The following is a 7,131-nucleotide window of genomic DNA, read 5'->3' on the forward strand; positions in this document are numbered from 1 at the left end:
GATAACCATTGCTTTGTGATTGAAGCTAATGTGACTGCTAACAATGTTATGGTGTTTGACGAGCATTTGGCTTGTGGCTGCAGCTAATTTCTGACTGTGGTATTACCAACATAGCTAATATTTATAACATTGGATAAAGCTTGCTAACAAGCTGACATTAGTGTGCAGTCATTATCATGTAACAGCAATAGTATGATTCAATATCTCAAGCCACGTGTTATGTGCCAGTGCCAGTGAGATCATTTGTGAAATCATTTCCATTATAAGACAATATAAATGGTATGAATAGCACTGCGCCATATCAAAGTAAATACAAGGAAAACACAAATGTCATTATGTCATAACTGGTATTATACTAAGTTGAATCAGAATAAAAATAACATCAAATAAAATCAAAACATCACTCTGAGGATTACTAAAGTTATTCTTATTAGTATTGTTCTCAATGTTTTTTGTTTCAGGATTTGGAATTGACTCTGGAAGGAGTGGCACACATGGAGATGTACTGCCTGGATGAGGGTACGCTGCGTCTGGTTAGGATGACGTGGAACAACATCTTTGCTCTGGAGGACAGCCAAGATGTGGGCAGTGATAACCGAGAGTTTCGGTTTGCTTCCTACCGGCGATTTACGATCTGGCAGGATGGGCATCAGAGAAGAGGGAACTGTAGGCCGATACCAAGCTGCTGTGTTCTTCGTATCTGGTTAAACTTCCCTGACCCCTTTGCAAACTACACAGGTTACAAAGAAGCTCCATTTAGGGTGTCTGACTGATATTTTCTCCTGTTTTGTGTCCCTGTGACCACAATACCTAAAAAAACCATATTTCTTAGCCAAAGATTACACTTTCATCCAAAAATAAAAACTATTTATGTACATTATGTATTTTTATATTTATTTTCAAAGTTTACAGTATTTTTCAAATTTGCAGTATGTACAAAGTTTTATTTTGTATTTTTTTTACATGTTTATAATAAAATAAATGTGTGGTAAACAAGACAGTCTTGTCTTCTCTCTTTTCTTGCTCACGTCTCTGGATCATGTAGCTGAGGCCTTTATGGAGAGAAGAGAACAGTAGCATTAGAACACATACCAATGCTCCATAATCAAATCTGGTAATTATTATGTTATATTATAACATTTTACAATGTTTTGTCTATATTCTGAAAAGATTGAAATTCCTAATGACCAAAACTTAGAAAGTGAAAACATACTAACCCCTCAGACACTGGTTCAATTGGTGATAATCGATGAGAAGAGTTTAGCAGCTATTCGCTTGCTGGGTGTTGATGTTCTCATCTCCTTACTTCCCCGAGTAGCAGCTTCAGGAGTCTGCTTCTTCTGATAGCTGGAAAACAGCAATATTTTAAAAAGTTAGAGTCTCAGTCAGCAAGCTGGCTGTGACTTTGCTACCTTGGTGTCTTTTCTCTTTGGTCAGAACAACTATGGCCATGCAATGTTTGCCTGTAACAATAATAATATCAAAATACATGCCTCAGTCAGTACTATTGTGTGTTTCACTTTTACAAACAATTTCTCCTGCTTTACTTACAACGTAATGTATAATGTCTGGAGCAATCTTGTGTGTATGGTACAACACAAGAAAAATAAAGGCTAAAAGCTCTATTGATGAGTTGAGACCACTCTTTTAGCCCACCCACCCCAAAGGACTCAACCACACAGACGTGCTTCACAAGCAAGGTCGTAATAATAACAATAATAATAACTTTATCAGACCTGTAGACACGCACAATATAAATTATTATATAGCACCACCTGAGCTCGTTTACATTGTGCACTTCACGGTTAGCTCTAAGCTGCCTTTTATTCAGCTACATCACAACAGTATCATCAACTCGTCAACACAATAGCCCCCAAGCCATAGCCTGTAAATACCGTTACTGTACACCCCAAATACTGTATTTACCAGGGACAGGAACGAGACGGGAGCCGGTGCTGTGTGTATGATATATTTCACTGTACAGATTGTAAAGCCCACTGAGGCAATGTGATTGTGATTTTGGGCTATATAAATAAAATTGATTTGATAGCTGTATCCCCTACACTCACGAAGCAGCCGGGAAGCCGGCTCGCTGTGTGTAGCGAGCGGCTAATATGACTACACAGACCCAACCAAACCGTTAGCCTGTTGCTACAGCCAGCTGCTAACGTCACCTCCCAGATACAAGTTGGGCTTTCGGTCCCATATCTAAAAGGGCATATTTCTAACTATTCGGTTTCAGACTGAAGGACCCTGGAAAATGCGCAGTCTGTAACTTCTCACTGTTACAAGCAGTGGACTAAGTTACATGTTAGCGGCTAGCGCTACGTTAGCCGCTAACGCTACGTTAGAAGCGGACGCTACTTTGCACTTTAGCTCACTCCGAGTCCTCGGTGATCTCATAAGATTTTCAAATCAAGCTCTATAAATGACCTGTAATGTATTCTTACCTGGTTACAAGGAAATTAGCCATGTCAGCATCCGTTTTCAGTCCCAGTTCAAGCTGAAGCTGCCTCCATGAGTCGAAGGCATATCCAATGTATATTCGCGTGCCAGCCCGGCTTTAGTCATAACTTCTTTTAGACTCACGACTTGCTACTGATAAAAACCTTCGTTTTCTTCTTCGTATTACTTTTTAGTGGACTTTGTGCAGTGGTGGGTCGTTTTCCGGCCGTAGCAGAGTCCATAACAACACAAACAGTATTTCCGGTCCACCGCGCTTGTCTTCTTCCGGTCTCCAAGCCGTCGAGGACGTCAAATAACGTCACGTCCGCAGGGCTGCGCGGGAAATTCGGACCCTGAATAGCAGTACATCATGCAGCACACAGCCTGTTCAAGGCAATGGGGAGATATGTGTGTGGGCTCATTCTTTTTGGTTTTGAACGCTTCATCACCCATTAGCATTAAAATACTTATGATGAATGTTTATTTTTTCACAAATCCTGCCCTAAGTTCCTTTAAGTGCTTGAAAGTGCTTGACATCATAACTCTGTGTCTTGGCAAAATTGGGATCAGACTGGATAGTTTGCTTAAGGAGAAATAAAATCAGTGTGTGTGTGTATCGTCACACATGCAGCCTGGTAGCAATAGAGAAGGGTGGCTGAGGAGAAGGTGAATTTGATGCAATTTGGACTGATGACATGTTCAGTATTAATAAACTTTGATGAATAAGTGAACAGCTTGAAATAGTTTATGTCAAAAAAGAAAATTACAGGGTGTTCTCAGGTCTCTCCTTGTCTCGGTGCAAGTGTGCCTGAAGAACGCCAAGTGGCTTCCCTTCTTTTGGATAAAACTTTGAGTTCTCCTTTAATTTCTAAAGTTTTTGCTATTATGAAACATCATTTTAGATGTCTATAGCATAATACAATGTATATAATTGTGATAAAAAATGAAAAAAAAAATCATGAGTATATATTTTCCTGTAGATATGTATTTTACCCCAGCAATAAGGTACTGGAAAAGTTTGAAAATGACCCTTAAAAGTGCTTGAAAAGTGCTTGAATTTGACCTTGAAAAATGTGTGTGAACCCTGAAAATGTGAGACAGGTGCTCAGACGACAGCGAGAGTGTGGCATAAAACTGAGACCAAAAAAATGTGACTTCTTCAAAAGTGAGGTCTGTTATGTAGGTCAAGTTATCTCTGCAGACGGACACAAGATGAACCCTAAAGAAGCAGAGGCAGTTCAAGCACTGAAGCACGAAGCACCAACCACTGTGCGAGAGGTGAGAAAGCTAATGGGATTCCTTAGTTATTACCGATCCTACATACCAGACTTTTCTAGGACAGCCAAGCCCCTTTATGAACTGTTAGCAAAGCCCAAGTCTGAGGTGAAGCAAAGCCAAAAGAAAAAGGTGCTTGGCCGCAAATCCACTCAGTTGCCACCTTCCCATCCAGTACAGTGGACAGCACTCCACAAAGAGACACTGAACAGGATTGTGGATCAGCTAACAAATTCACCAGTCATGGCATACCCTGATCTAGAGAAACCCTTTGTGCTTCATGTGGATGCCTCTGAAGATGGTCTAGGTGCAGTCTTGTACCAGCGTCAAGAGGGTGTTCTCAGGGTGATAGCCTATGGATCAAGGACCTTAACAGCAGCAGAGAGGAATTACAAGTTGCATTCAGGCAAGTTAGAATTCCTGGCACTGAAATGGGCCATAACAGAGCGGTTTCAGGACTATCTTTTCCATGCACCTCACTTTACAGTTTACAGTGACAATAATCCCCTGACCTATGTCACAAAGTCAGCAAAACTGAATGCAGCTGGACACCGCTGGGTGGCAGAGTTAGCGGATTATAGGTTTACATTGAAATACCGGCCTGGGACAGCAAATAGAGATGCAGACTTCCTGTCATGCAGACCAAAATCCATTGAGGATGCCATCCAAGAATGCACTGAGGAATGCCAACAGGAAGCCATCAAATGCATCGGGGAAGCCTTGGACATAGACAGGACAGGAGAAGTTAATTGGATCTCTGCTGTTACCTGCAATGAAGATGCGCTGCCAGAAGGGTGCAACATCTCAGAGCCAATTCAGCCTCTTGCAGCAGACGACATAAGAACAGCTCAAAATGCAGACCTAGTCATAAACAGAGTAGTGACTTTGAAAAAAACACATGTCAACCTCAAACATAAAGACAAGCTGACAGAGACTGAAGGCGTCCGACAACTTCTCAGGGAGTGGCCCCGTCTACAGATCGATGGTGATGGCATCCTCCGAAGAGAAACTGTAACAAGAAAGCAGCTGGTTGTTCCTGAGTCCCTAAAACCAGTTGTATACAAACATCTACATGAAGAAATGGGACACTTAGGTGTAGATAGAATGGTGGCTCTAGCAAGAGAATGCTTCTTTTGGCCTAAGATGAGACAGGAGATGGAACACTATGTTACCAAAGTGTGTCGCTGCATAAAGAGAAAGAAACCAAACAGAGTAACCAGAACAGCTATACAGAGTATAGAGACTTCTGCACCGTTTGAGATGATCTCCATCGATTACTTACATCTGGACAAGTGTAAGGGAGGTGAGGAATACATACTTATAGTTGTTGATCATTTTACTAAATATGCACAGGCATATGCAACAAGAGACAAGTCTGGGAAGACGGCAGCCAGAAAGCTTTTTGATGACTTTATCGTGCGTTTTGGTTTCCCGTCCAAGATACACCACGACCAGGGGAAAGAGTTTGAGAACACTCTCTTCCACAAGCTCCAAGACTACTGTGGTATTCATCACTCCCGCACTTCTCCATACCATCTTCAAGCAAATCCGGCAGAGCGCTTCAATAGGACACTGCTTGGAATGCTGCGTACACTGGAAGAGTCTCAGAAGTCAAGGTAGAAGGAGTACCTTAACAAAGTGGTCCATGCCTATAACTCAACTGTGCATGAGGCAACAGGATTTTCTCCATTCTTCCTGCTCTTTGGCCGTGAACCTACACTACCAGTGGACCTGATATTCCCCAGGAGAGGAGAGGAGGGACATCAGTCACAGGCTGGCTATGCAGAGAAGTGGAGGGAGGTCATGCAAGAAGCCTATGCCATGGCAAGGCAGAATATGAAGAAAGGTGCTAGAAGAGGACAGAAAAATTACAATAAGCATGCATGGAGTTCGACACTGGAGTCAGGTGATCACGTCCTGGTGAGAAACCTCACACCTAGAGGTGGCACTGGAAAACTGCGCAACTTCTGGGAAAACATGATTTATGTGGTCAAGGGAAGGAAAGGCCCTGATAGCCCAGTGTACGTGGTTGAGCCATTGCAAGGAACTGGGAGAAGACGTGTGATACACCGAAACCTACTCCTGCCGTGCCCCTAGCTGGTTGAAGAGCCAGAGGCAGGTGAATCCAACTTGAAAGAGAAAAACAGTGGAAACAAAACAAAACAGGGAACAGGAAGTCAACATACAACCAAGCATGGCACTTACCCAGCTGACACAGACAGTTCCAGAGGAGTATCACTTGTGGACAGCAGTAAGACATGCAGATCTGCCCTTCAATGCAAAAGCAAAAGAGTTCTGCCCCAGAGGTAAATCGCCCAGAGACAGACCTGAGGTGGTGTTTAGACCTGAGGAGCACTTTGAAGAGGAACATGGAGAGGATAGACATGGCATCGATGAAAAGAGCGACGCTCTGGCTGTGGGATCTGAGGATGAGCAGAGCGACGCGGAAACATATCGCACTGCATGAAAAGTGGGATTTTCATCAGTATGCGGCACTGTAGATTGACGTGGAATTTCAGGTTTGCTGCAATTTGCAGGCAACACTGAAAACTGCCGTGAATTGTCGGAAATTGACGTGGGCCTTGCTTGGCAGTTGTCCCCCCATGACCCCCCTCCCCCTGATTCTAGGGGAGGCTTTAACATGTAAATGAAAATGCTGTGAGCTATACAAATGCAAATCAGGGTAGCAGGGGGAGTTTTACCCCAGGTGATCTTTTTCTAAAAGGTGTTAACTTCATTTTAAGAAAATCTCTGGTATAAATAGATGAGGCTCAGTATTGCCTAATTATAGACCCTTATATTTTAGCTTGAATGGATTTATTTAATGAAAGTATGCTAGATTAATTACTGTGTATGTCATTAGCAATGACCAATGTTATGTAAAAAAGGTTATTTATTCTTTTCTCTCTCTCTCTCTCTCCTGGGAACAAGTTAAAGATAAAACACCAGTTGTTAAGAAGTTAAAATTTGCATGAAATATTTTGAGATAACCAAGATATTAAAATATATATATAAAAAAAGCATTTCTATAATTTCATGGGTTCTGAATGTTTTAAAAGCAGTTGAAAAGTAATTCTTATTGCGTGTGAGAGTTCATGACCTTTAAGAGTTTTTAAACTTCCGGGTTGACCGGAGCGTGAGTGACGACGAAGAAAGAGCGGAGAGTTAATGGCGTTGAGCAGCTGACAGTGGACTGTGTGTCGTCAGTGTCGTGTTTTATCACTAACAGACTGTGAACTGTTGTCGGACGACGTGCTGTGAGTGTGTGAGTTGGACTCTCCATCGCAGTCGAAGTGTTTGTGTTTTATTGGACACGAAGCAAGTTCGGCTAAGCTAGCTAGCAGGAGCTAAGCTAGGAGGTTTATCGCTGCGGGCATTTTGTTTTCACAGACTAAACTCGCCTCATAACAA

At 42.3% G+C, this 7,131-nt stretch overlaps 1 long non-coding RNA gene across 1 annotated transcript; it reads right to left on the reverse strand.

Annotated features, from left to right (window-relative positions):
* Window positions 1-992: 992 nt before the first annotated feature.
* LOC115595719 (uncharacterized) lies at window positions 993-2,706 on the reverse strand. The gene is made up of 3 exons (XR_003986762.1): window positions 2,451-2,706; window positions 1,218-1,347; window positions 993-1,052 (listed from the first exon to the last, which is right to left on the reverse strand). It is a non-coding gene; the product is annotated as an uncharacterized LOC115595719 (long non-coding RNA).
* Window positions 2,707-7,131: the final 4,425 nt, after the last annotated feature.

The sequence above is a fragment of the Sparus aurata genome, chromosome 14 (genome assembly GCF_900880675.1).
Source record: "Sparus aurata chromosome 14, fSpaAur1.1, whole genome shotgun sequence".
Classification (NCBI taxonomy): domain Eukaryota; kingdom Metazoa; phylum Chordata; class Actinopteri; order Spariformes; family Sparidae; genus Sparus; species Sparus aurata.